The sequence below is a fragment of the Camelina sativa genome, chromosome 16, assembly GCF_030686135.1.
Source record: "Camelina sativa cultivar CO46 ecotype springtype chromosome 16, ASM3068613v1".
Classification (NCBI taxonomy): Eukaryota; Viridiplantae; Streptophyta; class Magnoliopsida; order Brassicales; family Brassicaceae; genus Camelina; species Camelina sativa.
This window is the reverse complement of record NC_141895.1, coordinates 11,005,191-11,028,560: the sequence shown is the minus strand read 5'-3', so window position 1 is coordinate 11,028,560 and position 23,370 is coordinate 11,005,191. Positions and strand designations below refer to the sequence as shown.

The following is a 23,370-nucleotide window of genomic DNA, read 5'->3' as shown; positions in this document are numbered from 1 at the left end:
GCTTACCATTAGGCTTGCTAAGAGATTACAGGTCTTGTTTGGTTTGAGATGTATTGCTTAATGCCTGCTTGTGTAGATTCTTTACTGTGTGAGAACAAGTCTAGAATTGCATAGGTTTGATTGTTTCTTGACCATGAGAGTGGGAGAAACTTGTCTTAGATTAATATGTCTAGAGGTTAGCTCAAAGTTTGCTTGAGATTTGTTGACCAAGTTAGATAACCACAATGATTAGTCCATCCCATGAATCCATCCTCAGGACCTTCTTTGTTTATTGAAATCTTAGTCTTAATCCTGTTGCTTGCTTGTTGTTTGATTAGATTTAGCATTACTCTGTTTTTATTGCATTGCTCTGTTTCTGCATCTAGTCTAGCTCGACCACCCACTCGACCTACACTCGGTCGAGTGCTGCTCGAGTTCATCCCCAGAACTCTGTGTCTATGATTTGTGTTTGTCTTGTTTCATTCCTGTTTCATTCCAGTTGCATACATTTAGTTTTCAGTTCATTAATTATCTTGCATTAGTTCATTAGTAGTAGTCTCTGTTTCTGTTCTTGCTTTATCACTGTTTCAATCATTCAGTTTCATCTGCATCTAGTTGTTAGCTCTTGTAGTTTATTTTCTGCATTTTACATTTTCTTCCTAGGATTGTTAGTGACAAACAATCTTTACATTTGTCTTAAATTCATATGCATATCTTAATTGTTCACAAACACTCATTTAGGATTGATACCTCTTGTACTGCAATAGCATAAGGGGAATTGAAACACCCATCCATCATTCCATTCATATCTCACCACTGCATACATCATCACACACACCACAATATAAATCTTGTTTCAATGGACAAGAATGATAACACTGAGATAGTGGGCTACTGTGATGCGGACTACAATGGAGATACCTTGGATAGGAGGTCAACCACTGGATATTGTACTTTCGTTGGTGGAAATCTAGTTACATGGAAGTCTAAGAAGCAAAAGGTGGTATCTTGTTCAAGCGCGGAGGCTGAGTAATGCGGAAGCTAACAAACGAGTTGACTTGGTTAAAGGGGCTGCTCAAAGATCTTGGTATTGACTCAAAGCAACCGATCACTATGCATTGTGATAATGAGGCTGCAATCCACATAGCCACCAATTCTGTTTTCCATGAGAGAACTAAACACAGTGAAAGCGATTGCCACAAGGTTCGGGAGAAGATTGAGGAAGGTGTGGTATTACCGTGTCATACTCGGAGTCAAGATCAACTGGCTGATATATTCACCAAGTCTGCAAGTCCTAAGGTTTGTGACCATATCCATAACAAACTTGGGCTTGTAGACATCACAAGACCTTGATCACCTTCTCTAATCCGTGGACAGCACACTCTTTTTCCCTTGACTTAGTTTTGTCCCATGAGGTTTTCTAAGTCAAGGTTTTTTTATTGAGGTGCTGCTTCACGGGTTCCAAGCTTAGCCGGTGCATTTGGCTAAGCTTGAGGGGGAGTATAGATCAAAGTGACCGTACGGACACCGGACCGTACCGTACAGACACCGGACTGAACTCAATGTCACATGGGCCGAATGATGAGACAAGAGTAGTGTGTGTGTGCTCGGCCCATACAAGAGGTCTAGAATCATCTATTCTAGCCGTTGGAGTGAGAAGAGGAAGAAGTCACATGTTCTCTTAAGCCAACGGATGGGTCACTATCACCTTGGTCGCATACACCTCTCTCCTAATGTCACTATCACTTGTTTCTATTCTTGTCTTAGGAAGGTTGCCCTACTTCTATTGTCTATTTAAAGGTTGTAAGACAGCATTTGTACTATTCTATTCTAGTGGAACCTATTCTTCTTCTTCTTATTCTCTTTGTTCACCTAATCTCTAATCTCTCTCTCTCGACTCTATTCTTCTAAACTCTCAAGTCTTTCGCTAATTCTAACATTTGGATTGCTTAGCCACCACTTATACCCATTTTGTCCCCAAAAAGGCTAAAACCGAGAAAATTGATTGTAAGCAGTGAATAGCGTTGTTACAGTTTCTATGGTCAGAATGTGTGACATTCCAATGCATTTGACTAATTGTAAGAGTTTGGAATAATTTGGAGTGTTTAGACATTGATTCCAAGCAGTAAACAACTATGTTACTCTTTCTAGGGTCAAAATATGTAACAATCCAATGTATTTGACTACTTATAAGAGATCAGGTTGAATTTGGAGTGTTTAGACACCACTTTTACCCATTTTGTCCCGAAACAGGCTAAAACCGAGAAAACATTCATTTAAAGCAGTAAACAGCTTTGTTACAGTTTTTAGGGTCAGAATGTGTGACATTCCAATGCATTTGACTAATTGTAAGAGTTTGAGATGAATTTGGAGTGTTTATCCAACACTTAAACCCGTTTTATCCCAAAAAAGATTAAACCGAGAAAACAGGCTAAAACTGAGAGAAAACATTGATTCCAAGAAGTAAAAAGCTATGTTACTCTTTCTAGGGTCAAAATATGTAACAATCCAATTCATTTTACTAATTATAAGAGTTCCGGTTGAATTTTGAGTGTTTAGATACCACTTTTACCCATTTTGTCCCGAAAGAGGCTAAAACCGAGAAAACGTTGATTCTAAGCAGTAAACAGCTTTGTTACTGTTTCTAGGGTCAGAATTTTTGACATTCCAATACATTTGACTAATTGTAAGAGTTTGGGATGAATTTGGAGTGTTTAGACAACACATAAACCCGTTTTTTCCCAAAACAGGCTTAAACCGAGAAAACAGGCTAAAACTGAGAGAAAACATTGATTCCAAGTAGTAAAGAGCTATGTTACTCTTTCTAGGGTCAAAATATGTAACAATCCAATGCATTTTACTAATTATAAGAGTTCGGGTTGAATGTTGAGTGTTTAGATACCACTTTTACCCATTTTGTCCCGAAACAGGCTAAAACCGAGAAAACATTGATTCTAAGCAGTAAACAGGGTTGAAACTGTTTCTAGGGTCAGAATGTGTGACATTCCATTGCATTTGACTAATTGTAAGATTTCGGGATGAATTTGGAGTGTTTAGACAACACTTAAACCCGTTTTATCCCAAAACAGACTTAAATCGAGAAAACAAGCTAAAACCGAGAGAAAACATTGATTCGAAGCAGTAAACAGCTATGTTACTCTTTCTAGGGTCAAAATTATGAACACACACACCACTGTCCGTACAACCGTACATCCGTACGTCCGTACAACTAACCCATTGGGTCGTCCGTACCATTTAGGGGCCTTGCAAGTCCAACCCATTGAAGACAGCCTCCAACGGTCACAAGACTTCGAGAACCTTCCCATTTAGCCGTTGGCGGCATTGCGCAAGTGGATGTGCAAGTGGGAAGTCAAAGGAAGAATCACATGTGCTATTAAGGAGATGTCACTTTCAGTGTGTGTATTTGTGCATAGCATCTTAGTAGAATATTCTCTTTGTATATGACTATATTTAGATTGTAACCATGAACTAAATCAAGTAAGAAGGTCTTTTCTTCTTCTACACTTTCTCGCTTACACTCTCTCTCTCTCTCCCTCTCGTTTACTCACTTAACTAAACACAAACTCACTTGTTCTACACACTCGATCTCCTCATTCTCTTTTGTGTCTAAACTTACATGGTATCAGAGCCTCATTGTTCCTAGTTACACACTCATCACAAACTTCCGCTTTATTGTTCCTCTTGTGTTGGTTTCAAACGCTAAAACTCTCTTCTCTTTAACCGTTGGGTAATACTATAAACCGGTGGACAAAACTCCATGGAAGGCACCAAGACCTTGATTGTTCCAGTTACTCTCAAAGGGGAGAACTACTTGTTGTGGGCAAGAACCACAAAGACGGCACTATGCGGCCGAGGGCTTTGGACCCATATTACCACAAGTGAGGCTCCCAAGGAAGAGCCTACCAAAGACGGCAAAGAAGCGGTCACAAGTGGTGAAGACAAATGGTTTCAAGAAGACCAAAGTGTGCTTGCCATCATCCAAAACTCTCTTGATGCTCCAATACTCGAAGCCTATTCATATTGTGAGACGGCCAAGGATCTATGGGACACATTGCAAAATGTGTTCGGTAACACCACCAATTTGAACCGAGTCTTTGAGATCAAGAGGGCCATTAACAATCTTAGCCAAGAAGACATGGAGTTCACAAAACACTTTGGAAAGTTTCGGTCTCTTTGGGCTGAGCTTGAAATGCTTAGGCCGGCGACGCTTGATCCGGCCATCTTGAACGAGAGGCGCGAGCAAGACAAGGTGTTCGGCCTCCTTCTCACACTGAATCCATCTTACAATGATCTCATAAAACATATCTTGAGGTCAGACAAGCTTCCTAGCCTAGATGAGGTATGCAGCCAGATTCAAAAGGAGCATGGCTCCATGGGGCTATTTGGAAATAAAGGTGAACTTGTAACCGCAAATAAGGTGGAGGCAGCGGCTGCAAACAAAGGATACTACCGACATGATGACAAGAATCCTCTAGTATGTGACCATTGTAAGAAGCCCGGCCACTTCAAGAGCCGCTGCTGGATCCTTCATCCCCACCTTAGAGTCAACTGAGGCATGACCAATCGTGGAGGTCCAAAGGCTCACCAAGCGGCTATAGTGGGGGAAGTGGCAACAACTGACACAAACCACCGAGTTATTGAAGGGAATGGTACTGCACTAGCCTCATCCTCGGAGCTGGTGAAGAGGTCAGAGCTGGACGCCTTCATCAAAGCCATCAAGGAGGCCTCCGGTAACTCATTTCTTGCCTTAAAACCGGATAAACCCCTTATAGTAGATTCAGGTGCATCTCATCACATGATTAGTGATCCTAAGCTGATTAGTGACATTGAACCTGCCTTGGGGAATGTGATTATTGCAAATGGTGAAAAAGTACCGGTTAAGGGAATAGGAAACTTAAAATTGTTTGATAAAGTATCTAAGGCCTTTTACATGCGTAGTTTCACATCTAACTTGCTATCAGTTAAGAGAGCTACCACTGATTTAAATTGCTATGCAATATTTGGTCCTAATAAGGTTTATTTTCAGGATATTGAGACAAGTAAAGTTCTTGGCCAAGGAGGTTCTAAGGATGATCTCTATGTGCTTGAGGATTTGAACCTATCTTCTTCTTCTTCATCTTGTTTTAATTCGGTTATTGTTAAACCTAATGATCCTATTTGGCATGCTAGACTAGGACACCCTCACTTTCGAGCTCTAGAACTTATGTTTCCAAATATTTCTTTCAAAAATGCTGAATGTGAAGCATGTATCCTTGGTAAACATTGCAAATCGGTTTTTTCTAAGTCTTTGACTATCTATGAAAATTGCTTTGATCTTGTTCATTCTGATGTATGGACATCTCCATGCTTATCTAGAGAAAATCAAAAGTATTTTGTTACTTTTATTGATGAAAAGTCTAAGTATACTTGGCTAACCTTGCTCCCTTCTAAGGATAGAGTTCTTGAAGCATTTATTAGTTTCCAAAATTATGTGACTAACCATTATAATGCAAAGATTAAAATGTTGAGATCAGATAATGGGGGAGAATACACAAGTCATGCCTTTAAACAACATCTCACCAAATTTGGCATAATTCATCAAACCAGTTGCCCTTACACTCCACAACAAAATGGTGTTGCGGAAAGGAAGAACAGGCACCTAATGGAAGTGGCTCGGTCCATGATGTTTCACACTAATGTCCCAAAACGTTTTTGGAGTGATGCTGTCCTTGCGGCGTGTTATCTCATCAATCGCATACCCACAAGGATTTTACAAGACATCTCTCCATTTGAGGTATTAAACAAAGAAAAACCTACGTTTGACCACTTAAGAGTATTTGGTTGTACTTGCTTTGTGTTGAGACCAGGTGAATTACGCGACAAACTTGAGGCCAAGAGCACCAAGGCAATGTTCATTGGCTATTCGACAACACAAAAAGGTATAAGTGCTATGATCATGAAGCCAAAAGGGTCTTAGTATCTCGGGATGTGAAGTTCTTGGAGTATCAAGGATACTACAACAAGAAAAACTGGGACGACCTACGAGACTTGTCAAACCCTCCATCCGATCGGGCAACAAACCTCCGGATCATACTCGAACGGCTAGGCGTCACAAACGATAGGAACGATCGGGACGCCCCTATCTCACCCGAGCTAAACCCACCAAGAGAGCCTGAGCCAACTATAGAAAGCAGCTCCAGCAAGTCTAACAATCACCCAACGCCAATGGCTCCATTACATCATGAAGCGACTCACTCGGAGAATCTTGAGGATGCGGTTCATCCGGACGAGACAAATGAACATCATATCAATGAATACGAGGGTGATGATATTGAGGAAGTCATTCCCTTGATACGCAGCCAAAGACTCAAGTTTCCCCCATCTAACTGGCAAAACACGCGTGTGTACTACAACAATGCCGCCGTAGCACATCCGATTCACGCGTTGTGCACGTTGGCTCACATACCGGTGGAACACCAAGCCTTCCTTGGCCAAATTGATAAGCATTGGATCCCACAAACATATGATGAGGTTAAGGAGCACAAGGTATGGTGTGATGCGGTTCATGCGGAGAGAGTAGCTATGGAGAAAAACCACACATGGGATGAAGCCGAGCTACCCAAAGGGAAGAAGGCGGTCACCAAAGAGAAAACATTGATTTGAAGCAGTAAAAAACTATGTTACTCTTTATAGGGTCAAAATATGTAACAATCCAATGTATTTGAGTACTTATGAGAGTTCAGGTTGAATTTGGAGTGTTTAGACACCACTTTTACCCATTTTGTCCCGAAACAGACTAAAACCGAGAAAACATTCATTTAAAGCAGTAAACAGCTTTGTTACAGTTTCTAGGGTCAGAATGTGTGACAATCCAATGCATTTGACTAATTGTAAGAGTTTGGGATGAATTTGGAGTGTTTAGACAACAGTTAAACCTGTTTTATCCCAAAACAAGCTTAAACCGAGAAAACAGGCTAAAACTGAGAGAAAACATTGATTCCAAGCAGTAAACAGCTCTGTTACTCTTTCTAGGGTCAAAATATGTAATAATCCAATGCATTTTACTACTTATAAGAGTTCCGGTTGAATTTTGAGTGTTTAGATACCACTTTTACCCATTTTGTCCCGAAAGAGGCTAAAACCGAGAAAACGTTGATTCTAAGCAGTAAACAGCTTTGTTACTGTTTCTAGGGTCAGAATTTTTGACATTTCAATACATTTTACTAATTGTAAGAGTTTGAGATGAATTTGGAGTGTTTAGACAACACTTAAACCCGTTTTATCCCAAAACAGGCATAAACCGAGAAAACAGGCTAAAACTGAGAAAACATTGATTCCAAGCAGTAAACAGCTATCTTACTCATTCTAGGGTCAAAATATGTAATAATCCAATGCATTTTACTACTTATAAGAGTTCCGGTTGAATTTTGAGTGTTTAGATACCACTTTTACCCATTTTGTCCCGAAAGAGGCTAAAACCGAGAAAACGTTGATTCTAAGCAGTAAACAGCTTTGTTACTGTTTCTAGGGTCAGAATTTTTGACATTTCAATACATTTGACTAATTGTAAGAGTTTCAGATGAATTTGGAGTGTTTAGACAACACTTAAACCCGTTTTATCCCAAAACAGGCATACACCGAGAAAACAGGCTAAAACTGAGAAAACATTGATTCCAAGCAGTAAACAGCTATGTTACTCATTCTAGGGTCAAAATATGTAACAATCCAATGCATTTGACTAATTATAAGAGATCGGGTTGAATATTGAGTGTTTAGATACCACTTTTACCCATTTTGTCCCGAAACAAGCTAAAACCGAGAAAACATTGATTCTAAGCAGTAAAAAGCGTTGCTACTGTTTCTAGGGTCAGAATGTTTGAAATTCCAATGCATATGACTAATTTTAAGATTTCGGGATGAATTTGGAGTGTTTCGACAACACTTAAACCCGTTTTATCCCAAAACAGGCTTAAATCGAGAAAACAGTCTAAAACCGGGAGAAAACATTGATTCGAAGCAGTAAACAGCTATGTTACTCTTTCTAGGGTCAAAATTTGTAACAATCCAATGTATTTGAGTACTTATGAGAGTTCAGGTTGAATTTGGAGTGTTTAGACACCACTTTTACCCATTTTGTCCCGAAACAGGCTAAAACCGAGAAAACATTCATTTAAAGCAGTAAACAGCTTTGTTACAGTTTCTAGGGTCAGAATGTGTGACAATCCAATGCATTTGACTAATTTTAAGAGTTTGGGATGAATTTGGAGTGTTTAGACAACAGTTAAACCTGTTTTATCCCAAAACAAGCTTAAACCGAGAAAACAGGCTAAAACTGAGAGAAAACATTGATTCCAAGCAGTAAACAGCTATGTTACTCTTTCTAGGGTCAAAATATGTAATAGTCCAATGCATATTACTACTTATAAGAGTTCCGGTTGAATTTGGAGTGTTTAGACACCACTTTTACCCATTTTGTCTTGAAAGAGGCTAAAACCGAGAAAACGTTGATTCTAAGCAGTAAACAGGGTTGTTACTGTTTCTAGGGTCAGAATTTTTGAAATTTCAATACATTTGACTAATTGTAAGAGTTTGAGATGAATTTGGAGTGTTTAGACAACACTTAAACCCGTTTTATCCCAAAACAGGCTTAAATCGAGAAAACAGGCTAAAACTGAGAAAACATTGATTCCAAGCAGTAAACAGCTATGTTACTCTTTATAGGGTCAAAATATGTAACAATCCAATTTATTCGAGTACTTATGAGAGTTCAGCTTGAATTTGGAGTGTTTAGACACCACTTTTACCCATTTTGTCCCGAAACAGGCTAAAACCGAGAAAACATTCATTTAAAGCAGTAAACAGCTTTGTTACAGTTTCTAGGGTCAGAATGTGTGACATTCCAATGCATTTGACTATTTGTAAGATTTCGGGATGAATTTGGAGTGTTTCGACAACAGTTAAACCTGTTTTATCCCAAAACAAGATTAAACCGAGAAAACAGGCTAAAACTGAGAGAAAACATTGATTTCAAGCAGTAAACAGCTATGTTACTCTTTCTAGGGTCAAAATATGTAATAATCCAATGCATTTTACTACTTATAAGAGTTCCGGTTGAATTTTGAGTGTTTAGATACCACTTTTACCCATTTTGTCCCGAAAGAGGCGAAAACCTGAGAAAACGTTGATTCTAAGCAGTAAACAGCTTTGTTACTGTTTCTAGGGTCAGAATTTTTGACATTTCAATACATTTGACTAATTGTAAGAGTTTGAGATGAATTTGGAGTGTTTAGACAACACTTAAACCCGTTTTATCCCAAAACAGGCATAAACCGAGAAAACAGGCTAAAACTGAGAAAACATTGATTCCAAGCAGTAAACAGCTATGTTACTCTTTCTAGGGTCAAAATATGTAACAATCCAATGCATTTTACTAATTATAAGAGTTCGGGTTGAATTTTGAGTGTTTAGATACCACTTTTACCCATTTTGTCCCGAAACATGCTAAAACCGAGAAAACATTGATTCTAAGCAGTAAACAGGGTTGTTACTGTTTCTAGGGTCATAATGTGTGACATTCCATTGCATTTGACTAATTGTAAGAGTTTGGGATGAATTTGGAGTGTTTAGACAACACTTAAACCCGTTTTATCCCAAAACAGACTTAAATCGAGAAAACAAGCTAAAACCGAGAGAAAACATTGATTCGAAGCAGTAAACAGCTATGTTACTCTTTCTAGGGTCAAAATATGTAACAATCCAATGCATTTTACTAATTATAAGAGTTCGGGTTGAATTTTGAGTGTTTAGATACCACTTTTCCCCATTTTGTCCCGAAACATGCTAAAACCGAGAAAACATTGATTCTAAGCAGTAAACAGGGTTGTTACTGTTTCTAGGGTCATAATGTGTGACATTCCATTGCATTTGACTAATTGTAAGAGTTTGGGATGAATTTGGAGTGTTTAGACAACACTTAAACCCGTTTTATCCCAAAACAGACTTAAATCGAGAAAACAAGCTAAAACCGAGAGAAAACATTGATTCGAAGCAGTAAACAGCTATGTTACTCTTTCTAGGGTCAAAATATGTAACAATCCAATGCATTTGACTAATTATAAGAGTTCGGGTTGAATATTGAGTGTTTAGATACCACTTTTACCCATTTTGTCCCGAAACATGCTAAAACCGAGAAAACATTGATTCTAAGCAGTAAACAGGGTTGTTACTGTTTCTAGGGTCATAATGTGTGACATTCCATTGCATTTGACTAATTGTAAGAGTTTGGGATGAATTTGGAGTGTTTAGACAACACTTAAACCCGTTTTATCCCAAAACAGACTTAAATCGAGAAAACAAGCTAAAACCGAGAGAAAACATTGATTCGAAGCAGTAAACAGCTATGTTACTCTTTCTAGGGTCAAAATATGTAACAATCCAATGCATTTGACTAATTATAAGAGTTCGGGTTGAATATTGAGTGTTTAGATACCACTTTTACCCATTTTGTCCCGAAACATGCTAAAACCGAGAAAACATTGATTCTAAGCAGTAAACAGGGTTGTTACTGTTTCTAGGGTCATAATGTGTGACATTCCATTGCATTTGACTAATTGTAAGAGTTTGGGATGAATTTGGAGTGTTTAGACAACACTTAAACCCGTTTTATCTCAAAACAGACTTAAATCGAGAAAACAAGCTAAAACCGAGAGAAAACATTGATTCGAAGCAGTAAACAGCTATGTTACTCTTTCTAGGGTCAAAATATGTAACAATCCAATGCATTTGACTAATTATAAGAGTTCGGGTTGAATATTGAGTGTTTAGATACCACTTTTACCCATTTTGTCCCGAAACAGGCTAAAACCGAGAAAACATTGATTCTAAGCAGTAAAGAGGGTTGTTACTGTTTCTAGGGTCAGAATGTTTGAAATTCCAATGCATATGACTAATTTTAAGAGTTCAGGGTGAATTTGGAGTGTTTAGACAACACTTAGACCCGTTTTATCCCAAAACAGGCTTAAATCGAGAAAACAGGCTAAAACCCAGAGAAAACATTGATTTGAAGCAGTAAAAAACTATGTTACTCTTTATAGGGTCAAAATATGTAACAATCCAATTTATTCGAGTACTTATGAGAGTTCAGCTTGAATTTGGAGTGTTTAGACACCACTTTTACCCATTTTGTCCCGAAACAGGCTAAAACCGAGAAAACATTCATTTAAAGCAGTAAACAGCTTTGTTACAGTTTCTAGGGTCAGAATGTGTGACATTCCAATGCATTTGACTATTTGTAAGATTTCGGGATGAATTTGGAGTGTTTCGACAACAGTTAAACCTGTTTTATCCCAAAACAAGCTTAAACCGAGAAAACAGGCTAAAACTGAGAGAAAAAATTGATTTCAAGCAGTAAACAGCTATGTTACTCTTTCTAGGGTCAAAATATGTAATAATCCAATGCATTTTACTACTTATAAGAGTTCCGGTTGAATTTTGAGTGTTTAGATACCACTTTTGCCCATTTTGTCCCGAAACAAGCTAAAACCTGAGAAAACATTGATTCTAAGCAGTACACAGGGTTGTTACTGTTTCTAGGGTCATAATTTTTGACATTTCAATACATTTGACTAATTGTAAGAGTTTGAGATGAATTTGGAGTGTTTAGACAACACTTAAACCCGTTTTATCCCAAAACAGGCATAAACCGAGAAAACAGGCTAAAACTGAGAAAACATTGATTCCAAGCAGTAAACAGCTATGTTACTCTTTCTAGGGTCAAAATATGTAACAATCCAATGCATTTTACTAATTATAAGAGTTCGGGTTGAATACTGAGTGTTTAGATACCACTTTTACCCATTTTGTCCCGAAACATGCTAAAACCGAGAAAACATTGATTCTAAGCAGTAAACAGGGTTGTTACTGTTTCTAGGGTCATAATGTGTGACATTCCATTGCATTTGACTAATTGTAAGAGTTTGGGATGAATTTGGAGTGTTTAGACAACACTTAAACCCGTTTTATCCCAAAACAGACTTAAATCGAGAAAACAAGCTAAAACCGAGAGAAAACATTGATTCGAAGCAGTAAACAGCTATGTTACTCTTTCTAGGGTCAAAATATGTAACAATCCAATGCATTTGACTAATTATAAGAGTTCGGGTTGAATATTGAGTGTTTAGATACCACTTTTACCCATTTTGTCCCGAAACATGCTAAAACCGAGAAAACATTGATTCTAAGCAGTAAACAGGGTTGTTACTGTTTCTAGGGTCATAATGTGTGACATTCCATTGCATTTGACTAATTGTAAGAGTTTGGGATGAATTTGGAGTGTTTAGACAACACTTAAACCCGTTTTATCCCAAAACAGACTTAAATCGAGAAAACAAGCTAAAACCGAGAGAAAACATTGATTCGAAGCAGTAAACAGCTATGTTACTCTTTCTAGGGTCAAAATATGTAACAATCCAATGCATTTGACTAATTATAAGAGTTCGGGTTGAATATTGAGTGTTTAGATACCACTTTTACCCATTTTGTCCCGAAACATGCTAAAACCGAGAAAACATTGATTCTAAGCAGTAAACAGGGTTGTTACTGTTTCTAGGGTCATAATGTGTGACATTCCATTGCATTTGACTAATTGTAAGAGTTTGGGATGAATTTGGAGTGTTTAGACAACACTTAAACCCGTTTTATCTCAAAACAGACTTAAATCGAGAAAACAAGCTAAAACCGAGAGAAAACATTGATTCCAAGCAGTAAACAGCTATGTTACTCTTTCTAGGGTCAAAATATGTAATAGTCCAATGCATATTACTACTTATAAGAGTTCCGGTTGAATTTGGAGTGTTTAGACACCACTTTTACCCATTTTGTCTTGAAAGAGGCTAAAACCGAGAAAACGTTGATTCTAAGCAGTAAACAGGGTTGTTACTGTTTCTAGGGTCAGAATTTTTGAAATTTCAATACATTTGACTAATTGTAAGAGTTTGAGATGAATTTGGAGTGTTTAGACAACACTTAAACCCGTTTTATCCCAAAACAGGCTTAAATCGAGAAAACAGGCTAAAACTGAGAAAACATTGATTCCAAGCAGTAAACAGCTATGTTACTCTTTATAGGGTCAAAATATGTAACAATCCAATTTATTCGAGTACTTATGAGAGTTCAGCTTGAATTTGGAGTGTTTAGACACCACTTTTACCCATTTTGTCCCGAAACAGGCTAAAACCGAGAAAACATTCATTTAAAGCAGTAAACAGCTTTGTTACAGTTTCTAGGGTCAGAATGTGTGACATTCCAATGCATTTGACTATTTGTAAGATTTCGGGATGAATTTGGAGTGTTTCGACAACAGTTAAACCTGTTTTATCCCAAAACAAGCTTAAACCGAGAAAACAGGCTAAAACAGAGAGAAAACATTGATTTCAAGCAGTAAACAGCTATGTTACTCTTTCTAGGGTCAAAATATGTAATAATCCAATGCATTTTACTACTTATAAGAGTTCCGGTTGAATTTTGAGTGTTTAGATACCACTTTTACCCATTTTGTCCCGAAAGAGGCTAAAACCTGAGAAAACGTTGATTCTAAGCAGTAAACAGCTTTGTTACTGTTTCTAGGGTCAGAATTTTTGACATTTCAATACATTTGACTAATTGTAAGAGTTTGAGATGAATTTGGAGTGTTTAGACAACACTTAAACCCGTTTTATCCCAAAACAGGCATAAACCGAGAAAACAGGCTAAAACTGAGAAAACATTGATTCCAAGCAGTAAACAGCTATGTTACTCTTTCTAGGGTCAAAATATGTAACAATCCAATGCATTTTACTAATTATAAGAGTTCGGGTTGAATACTGAGTGTTTAGATACCACTTTTACCCATTTTGTCCCGAAACATGCTAAAACCGAGAAAACATTGATTCTAAGCAGTAAACAGGGTTGTTACTGTTTCTAGGGTCATAATGTGTGACATTCCATTGCATTTGACTAATTGTAAGAGTTTGGGATGAATTTGGAGTGTTTAGACAACACTTAAACCCGTTTTATCCCAAAACAGACTTAAATCGAGAAAACAAGCTAAAACCGAGAGAAAACATTGATTCGAAGCAGTAAACAGCTATGTTACTCTTTCTAGGGTCAAAATATGTAACAATCCAATGCATTTGACTAATTATAAGAGTTCGGGTTGAATATTGAGTGTTTAGATACCACTTTTACCCATTTTGTCCCGAAACATGCTAAAACCGAGAAAACATTGATTCTAAGCAGTAAACAGGGTTGTTACTGTTTCTAGGGTCATAATGTGTGACATTCCATTGCATTTGACTAATTGTAAGAGTTTGGGATGAATTTGGAGTGTTTAGACAACACTTAAACCCGTTTTATCCCAAAACAGACTTAAATCGAGAAAACAAGCTAAAACCGAGAGAAAACATTGATTCGAAGCAGTAAACAGCTATGTTACTCTTTCTAGGGTCAAAATATGTAACAATCCAATGCATTTGACTAATTATAAGAGTTCGGGTTGAATATTGAGTGTTTAGATACCACTTTTACCCATTTTGTCCCGAAACATGCTAAAACCGAGAAAACATTGATTCTAAGCAGTAAACAGGGTTGTTACTGTTTCTAGGGTCATAATGTGTGACATTCCATTGCATTTGACTAATTGTAAGAGTTTGGGATGAATTTGGAGTGTTTAGACAACACTTAAACCCGTTTTATCTCAAAACAGACTTAAATCGAGAAAACAAGCTAAAACCGAGAGAAAACATTGATTCCAAGCAGTAAACAGCTATGTTACTCTTTCTAGGGTCAAAATATGTAATAGTCCAATGCATATTACTACTTATAAGAGTTCCGGTTGAATTTGGAGTGTTTAGACACCACTTTTACCCATTTTGTCTTGAAAGAGGCTAAAACCGAGAAAACGTTGATTCTAAGCAGTAAACAGGGTTGTTACTGTTTCTAGGGTCAGAATTTTTGAAATTTCAATACATTTGACTAATTGTAAGAGTTTGAGATGAATTTGGAGTGTTTAGACAACACTTAAACCCGTTTTATCCCAAAACAGGCTTAAATCGAGAAAACAGGCTAAAACTGAGAAAACATTGATTCCAAGCAGTAAACAGCTATGTTACTCTTTATAGGGTCAAAATATGTAACAATCCAATTTATTCGAGTACTTATGAGAGTTCAGCTTGAATTTGGAGTGTTTAGACACCACTTTTACCCATTTTGTCCCGAAACAGGCTAAAACCGAGAAAACATTCATTTAAAGCAGTAAACAGCTTTGTTACAGTTTCTAGGGTCAGAATGTGTGACATTCCAATGCATTTGACTATTTGTAAGATTTCGGGATGAATTTGGAGTGTTTCGACAACAGTTAAACCTGTTTTATCCCAAAACAAGCTTAAACCGAGAAAACAGGCTAAAACAGAGAGAAAACATTGATTTCAAGCAGTAAACAGCTATGTTACTCTTTCTAGGGTCAAAATATGTAATAATCCAATGCATTTTACTACTTATAAGAGTTCCGGTTGAATTTTGAGTGTTTAGATACCACTTTTACCCATTTTGTCCCGAAAGAGGCTAAAACCTGAGAAAACGTTGATTCTAAGCAGTAAACAGCTTTGTTACTGTTTCTAGGGTCAGAATTTTTGACATTTCAATACATTTGACTAATTGTAAGAGTTTGAGATGAATTTGGAGTGTTTAGACAACACTTAAACCCGTTTTATCCCAAAACAGGCATAAACCGAGAAAACAGGCTAAAACTGAGAAAACATTGATTCCAAGCAGTAAACAGCTATGTTACTCTTTCTAGGGTCAAAATATGTAACAATCCAATGCATTTTACTAATTATAAGAGTTCGGGTTGAATTTTGAGTGTTTAGATACCACTTTTACCCATTTTGTCCCGAAACATGCTAAAACCGAGAAAACATTGATTCTAAGCAGTAAACAGGGTTGTTACTGTTTCTAGGGTCATAATGTGTGACATTCCATTGCATTTGACTAATTGTAAGAGTTTGGGATGAATTTGGAGTGTTTAGACAACACTTAAACCCGTTTTATCCCAAAACAGACTTAAATCGAGAAAACAAGCTAAAACCGAGAGAAAACATTGATTCGAAGCAGTAAACAGCTATGTTACTCTTTCTAGGGTCAAAATATGTAACAATCCAATGCATTTTACTAATTATAAGAGTTCGGGTTGAATTTTGAGTGTTTAGATACCACTTTTCCCCATTTTGTCCCGAAACATGCTAAAACCGAGAAAACATTGATTCTAAGCAGTAAACAGGGTTGTTACTGTTTCTAGGGTCATAATGTGTGACATTCCATTGCATTTGACTAATTGTAAGAGTTTGGGATGAATTTGGAGTGTTTAGACAACACTTAAACCCGTTTTATCCCAAAACAGACTTAAATCGAGAAAACAAGCTAAAACCGAGAGAAAACATTGATTCGAAGCAGTAAACAGCTATGTTACTCTTTCTAGGGTCAAAATATGTAACAATCCAATGCATTTGACTAATTATAAGAGTTCGGGTTGAATATTGAGTGTTTAGATACCACTTTTACCCATTTTGTCCCGAAACATGCTAAAACCGAGAAAACATTGATTCTAAGCAGTAAACAGGGTTGTTACTGTTTCTAGGGTCATAATGTGTGACATTCCATTGCATTTGACTAATTGTAAGAGTTTGGGATGAATTTGGAGTGTTTAGACAACACTTAAACCCGTTTTATCCCAAAACAGACTTAAATCGAGAAAACAAGCTAAAACCGAGAGAAAACATTGATTCGAAGCAGTAAACAGCTATGTTACTCTTTCTAGGGTCAAAATATGTAACAATCCAATGCATTTGACTAATTATAAGAGTTCGGGTTGAATATTGAGTGTTTAGATACCACTTTTACCCATTTTGTCCCGAAACATGCTAAAACCGAGAAAACATTGATTCTAAGCAGTAAACAGGGTTGTTACTGTTTCTAGGGTCATAATGTGTGACATTCCATTGCATTTGACTAATTGTAAGAGTTTGGGATGAATTTGGAGTGTTTAGACAACACTTAAACCCGTTTTATCTCAAAACAGACTTAAATCGAGAAAACAAGCTAAAACTGAGAGAAAACATTGATTCGAAGCAGTAAACAGCTATGTTACTCTTTCTAGGGTCAAAATATGTAACAATCCAATGCATTTGACTAATTATAAGAGTTCGGGTTGAATATTGAGTGTTTAGATACCACTTTTACCCATTTTGTCCCGAAACAGGCTAAAACCGAGAAAACATTGATTCTAAGCAGTAAAGAGGGTTGTTACTGTTTCTAGGGTCAGAATGTTTGAAATTCCAATGCATATGACTAATTTTAAGAGTTCAGGGTGAATTTGGAGTGTTTAGACAACACTTAAACCCGTTTTATCCCAAAACAGGCTTCAATCGAGAAAACAGGCTAAAACCCAGAGAAAACATTGATTTGAAGCAGTAAAAAACTATGTTACTCTTTATAGGGTCAAAATATGTAACAATCCAATTTATTCGAGTACTTATGAGAGTTCAGCTTGAATTTGGAGTGTTTAGACACCACTTTTACCCATTTTGTCCCGAAACAGGCTAAAACCGAGAAAACATTCATTTAAAGCAGTAAACAGCTTTGTTACAGTTTCTAGGGTCAGAATCTGTGACATTCCAATGCATTTGACTATTTGTAAGATTTCGGGATGAATTTGGAGTGTTTCGACAACAGTTAAACCTGTTTTATCCCAAAACAAGCTTAAACCGAGAAAACAGGCTAAAACTGAGAGAAAACATTGATTTCAAGCAGTAAACAGCTATGTTACTCTTTCTAGGGTCAAAATATGTAATAATCCAATGCATTTTACTACTTATAAGAGTTCCGGTTGAATTTTGAGTGTTTAGATACCACTTTTGCCCATTTTGTCCTGAAACAAGCTAAAACCTGAGAAAACATTGATTCTAAGCAGTAAACAGGGTTGTTACTGTTTCTAGGGTCATAATGTTTGACATTTCAATACATTTGACTAATTGTAAGAGTTTGAGATGAATTTGGAGTGTTTAGACAACACTTAAACCCGTTTTATCCCAAAACAGGCATAAACCGAGAAAACAGGCTAAAACTGAGAAAACATTGATTCCAAGCAGTAAACAGCTATGTTACTCTTTCTAGGGTCAAAATATGTAACAATCCAATGCATTTTACTAATTATAAGAGTTCGGGTTGAATTTTGAGTGTTTAGATACCACTTTTCCCCATTTTGTCCCGAAACATGCTAAAACCGAGAAAACATTGATTCTAAGCAGTAAACAGTGTTGTTACTGTTTCTAGGGTCATAATGTGTGACATTCCATTGCATTTGACTAATTGTAAGAGTTTGGGATGAATTTGGAGTGTTTAGACAACACTTAAACCCGTTTTATCCCAAAACAGACTTAAATCGAGAAAACAAGCTAAAACCGAGAGAAAACATTGATTCGAAGCAGTAAACAGCTATGTTACTCTTTCTAGGGTCAAAATATGTAACAATCCAATGCATTTGACTAATTATAAGAGTTCGGGTTGAATATTGAGTGTTTAGATACCACTTTTACCCATTTTGTCCCGAAACATGCTAAAACCGAGAAAACATTGATTCTAAGCAGTAAACAGGGTTGTTACTGTTTCTAGGGTCATAATGTGTGACATTCCATTGCATTTGACTAATTGTAAGAGTTTGGGATGAATTTGGAGTGTTTAGACAACACTTAAACCCGTTTTATCCCAAAACAGACTTAAATCGAGAAAACAAGCTAAAACCGAGAGAAAACATTGATTCGAAGCAGTAAACAGCTGTGTTACTCTTTCTAGGGTCAAAATATGTAACAATCCAATGCATTTGACTACTTATAAGAGTTCCGGTTGAATTTTGAGTGTTTAGATACCACTTTTACCCATTTTGTCCCGAAACATGCTAAAACCGAGAAAACATTGATTCTAAGCAGTAAACAGGGTTGTTACTGTTTCTAGGGTCATAATGTGTGACATTCCATTGCATTTGACTAATTGTAAGAGTTTGGGATGAATTTGGAGTGTTTAGACAACACTTAAACCCGTTTTATCCCAAAACAGACTTAAATCGAGAAAACAAGCTAAAACCGAGAGAAAACATTGATTCGAAGCAGTAAACAGCTATGTTACTCTTTCTAGGGTCAAAATATGTAACAATCCAATGCATTTGACTAATTATAAGAGTTCGGGTTGAATATTGAGTGTTTAGATACCACTTTTACCCATTTTGTCCCGAAACATGCTAAAACCGAGAAAACATTGATTCTAAGCAGTAAACAGGGTTGTTACTGTTTCTAGGGTCATAATGTGTGACATTCCATTGCATTTGACTAATTGTAAGAGTTTGGGATGAATTTGGAGTGTTTAGACAACACTTAAACCCGTTTTATCCCAAAACAGACTTAAATCGAGAAAACAAGCTAAAACCGAGAGAAAACATTGATTCGAAGCAGTAAACAGCTATGTTACTCTTTCTAGGGTCAAAATATGTAACAATCCAATGCATTTGACTAATTATAAGAGTTCGGGTTGAATATTGAGTGTTTAGATACCACTTTTACCCATTTTGTCCTGAAACATGCTAAAACCAAGAAAACATTGATTCTAAGCAGTAAACAGGGTTGTTACTGTTTCTAGGGTCATAATGTGTGACATTCCATTGCATTTGACTAATTGTAAGAGTTTGGGATGAATTTGGAGTGTTTAGACAACACTTAAACCCGTTTTATCTCAAAACAGACTTAAATCGAGAAAACAAGCTAAAATCGAGAGAAAACATTGATTCGAAGCAGTAAACAGCTATGTTACTCTTTCTAGGGTCAAAATATGTAACAATCCAATGCATTTGACTAATTATAAGAGTTCGGGTTGAATATTGAGTGTTTAGATACCACTTTTACCCATTTTGTCCCGAAACAGGCTAAAACCGAGAAAACATTGATTCTAAGCAGTAAAGAGGGTTTTTTACTGTTTCTAGGGTCAGAATGTTTGAAATTCCAATGCATATGACTAATTTTAAGAGTTCAGGGTGAATTTGGAGTGTTTAGACAACACTTAAACCCGTTTTATCCCAAAACAGGCTTAAATCGAGAAAACAGGCTAAACCCCAGAGAAAACATTGATTTGAAGCAGTAAAAAACTATGTTACTCTTTATAGGGTCAAAATATGTAACAATCCAATTTATTCGAGTACTTATGAGAGTTCAGCTTGAATTTGGAGTGTTTAGACACCACTTTTACCCATTTTGTCCCGAAACAGGCTAAAACCGAGAAAACATTCATTTAAAGCAGTAAACAGCTTTGTTACAGTTTCTAGGGTCAGAATGTGTGACATTCCAATGCATTTGACTATTTGTAAGATTTCGGGATGAATTTGGAGTGTTTCGACAACAGTTAAACCTGTTTTATCCCAAAACAAGCTTAAACCGAGAAAACAGGCTAAAACTGAGAGAAAACATTGATTTCAAGCAGTAAACAGCTATGTTACTCTTTCTAGGGTCAAAATATGTAATAATCCAATGCATTTTACTACTTATAAGAGTTCCAGTTGAATTTTGAGTGTTTAGATACCACTTTTGCCCATTTTGTCCTGAAACAAGCTAAAACCTGAGAAAACGTTGATTCTAAGCAGTAAACAGCTTTGTTACTGTTTCTAGGGTCAGAATTTTTGACATTTCAATACATTTGACTAATTGTAAGAGTTTGAGATGAATTTGGAGTGTTTAGACAACACTTCAACCCGTTTTATCCCAAAACAGACTTAAATCGAGAAAACAAGCTAAAACCGAGAGAAAACATTGATTCGAAGCAGTAAACAGCTATGTTACTCTTTCTAGGGTCAAAATATGTAACAATCCAATGCATTTGACTAATTATAAGAGTTCGGGTTGAATACTGAGTGTTTAGATACCACTTTTACCCATTTTGTCCCGAAACATGCTAAAACCGAGAAAACATTGATTCTAAGCAGTAAACAGGGTTGTTACTGTTTCTAGGGTCATAATGTGTGACATTCCATTGCATTTGACTAATTGTAAGAGTTTGGGATGAATTTGGAGTGTTTAGACAACACTTAAACCCGTTTTATCCCAAAACAGACTTAAATCGAGAAAACAAGCTAAAACCGAGAGAAAACATTGATTCGAAGCAGTAAACAGCTATGTTACTCTTTCTAGGGTCAAAATATGTAACAATCCAATGCATTTGACTAATTATAAGAGTTCGGGTTGAATATTGAGTGTTTAGATACCACTTTTACCCATTTTGTCCCGAAACATGCTAAAACCGAGAAAACATTGATTCTAAGCAGTAAACAGGGTTGTTACTGTTTCTAGGGTCATAATGTGTGACATTCCATTGCATTTGACTAATTGTAAGAGTTTGGGATGAATTTGGAGTGTTTAGACAACACTTAAACCCGTTTTATCCCAAAACAGACTTAAATCGAGAAAACAAGCTAAAACCGAGAGAAAACATTGATTCGAAGCAGTAAACAGCTGTGTTACTCTTTCTAGGGTCAAAATATGTAACAATCCAATGCATTTGACTACTTATAAGAGTTCCGGTTGAATTTTGAGTGTTTAGATACCACTTTTACCCATTTTGTCCCGAAACATGCTAAAACCGAGAAAACATTGATTCTAAGCAGTAAACAGGGTTGTTACTGTTTCTAGGGTCATAATGTGTGACATTCCATTGCATTTGACTAATTGTAAGAGTTTGGGATGAATTTGGAGTGTTTAGACAACACTTAAACCCGTTTTATCCCAAAACAGACTTAAATCGAGAAAACAAGCTAAAACCGAGAGAAAACATTGATTCGAAGCAGTAAACAGCTATGTTACTCTTTCTAGGGTCAAAATATGTAACAATCCAATGCATTTGACTAATTATAAGAGTTCGGGTTGAATATTGAGTGTTTAGATACCACTTTTACCCATTTTGTCCCGAAACATGCTAAAACCGAGAAAACATTGATTCTAAGCAGTAAACAGGGTTGTTACTGTTTCTAGGGTCATAATGTGTGACATTCCATTGCATTTGACTAATTGTAAGAGTTTGGGATGAATTTGGAGTGTTTAGACAACACTTAAACCCGTTTTATCCCAAAACAGACTTAAATCGAGAAAACAAGCTAAAACCGAGAGAAAACATTGATTCGAAGCAGTAAACAGCTATGTTACTCTTTCTAGGGTCAAAATATGTAACAATCCAATGCATTTGACTAATTATAAGAGTTCGGGTTGAATATTGAGTGTTTAGATACCACTTTTACCCATTTTGTCCCGAAACATGCTAAAACCGAGAAAACATTGATTCTAAGCAGTAAACAGGGTTGTTACTGTTTCTAGGGTCATAATGTGTGACATTCCATTGCATTTGACTAATTGTAAGAGTTTGGGATGAATTTGGAGTGTTTAGACAACACTTAAACCCGTTTTATCTCAAAACAGACTTAAATCGAGAAAACAAGCTAAAACCGAGAGAAAACATTGATTCGAAGCAGTAAACAGCTATGTTACTCTTTCTAGGGTCAAAATATGTAACAATCCAATGCATTTGACTAATTATAAGAGTTCGGGTTGAATATTGAGTGTTTAGATACCACTTTTACCCATTTTGTCCCGAAACAGGCTAAAACCGAGAAAACATTGATTCTAAGCAGTAAAGAGGGTTTTTTACTGTTTCTAGGGTCAGAATGTTTGAAATTCCAATGCATATGACTAATTTTAAGAGTTCAGGGTGAATTTGGAGTGTTTAGACAACACTTAAACCCGTTTTATCCCAAAACAGGCTTAAATCGAGAAAACAGGCTAAACCCCAGAGAAAACATTGATTTGAAGCAGTAAAAAACTATGTTACTCTTTATAGGGTCAAAATATGTAACAATCCAATTTATTCGAGTACTTATGAGAGTTCAGCTTGAATTTGGAGTGTTTAGACACCACTTTTACCCATTTTGTCCCGAAACAGGCTAAAACCGAGAAAACATTCATTTAAAGCAGTAAACAGCTTTGTTACAGTTTCTAGGGTCAGAATGTGTGACATTCCAATGCATTTGACTATTTGTAAGATTTCGGGATGAATTTGGAGTGTTTCGACAACAGTTAAACCTGTTTTATCCCAAAACAAGCTTAAACCGAGAAAACAGGCTAAAACTGAGAGAAAACATTGATTTCAAGCAGTAAACAGCTATGTTACTCTTTCTAGGGTCAAAATATGTAATAATCCAATGCATTTTACTACTTATAAGAGTTCCAGTTGAATTTTGAGTGTTTAGATACCACTTTTGCCCATTTTGTCCCGAAA

General features: G+C 36.6%; 1 pseudogene; it reads left to right on the top strand.

Moving 5' to 3' along the window:
* The first annotated feature begins 3,757 nt into the window (after positions 1-3,757).
* Positions 3,758-23,370, top strand: part of LOC147925432 (uncharacterized) — a 29,876-nt pseudogene continuing 10,263 nt past the window's right edge.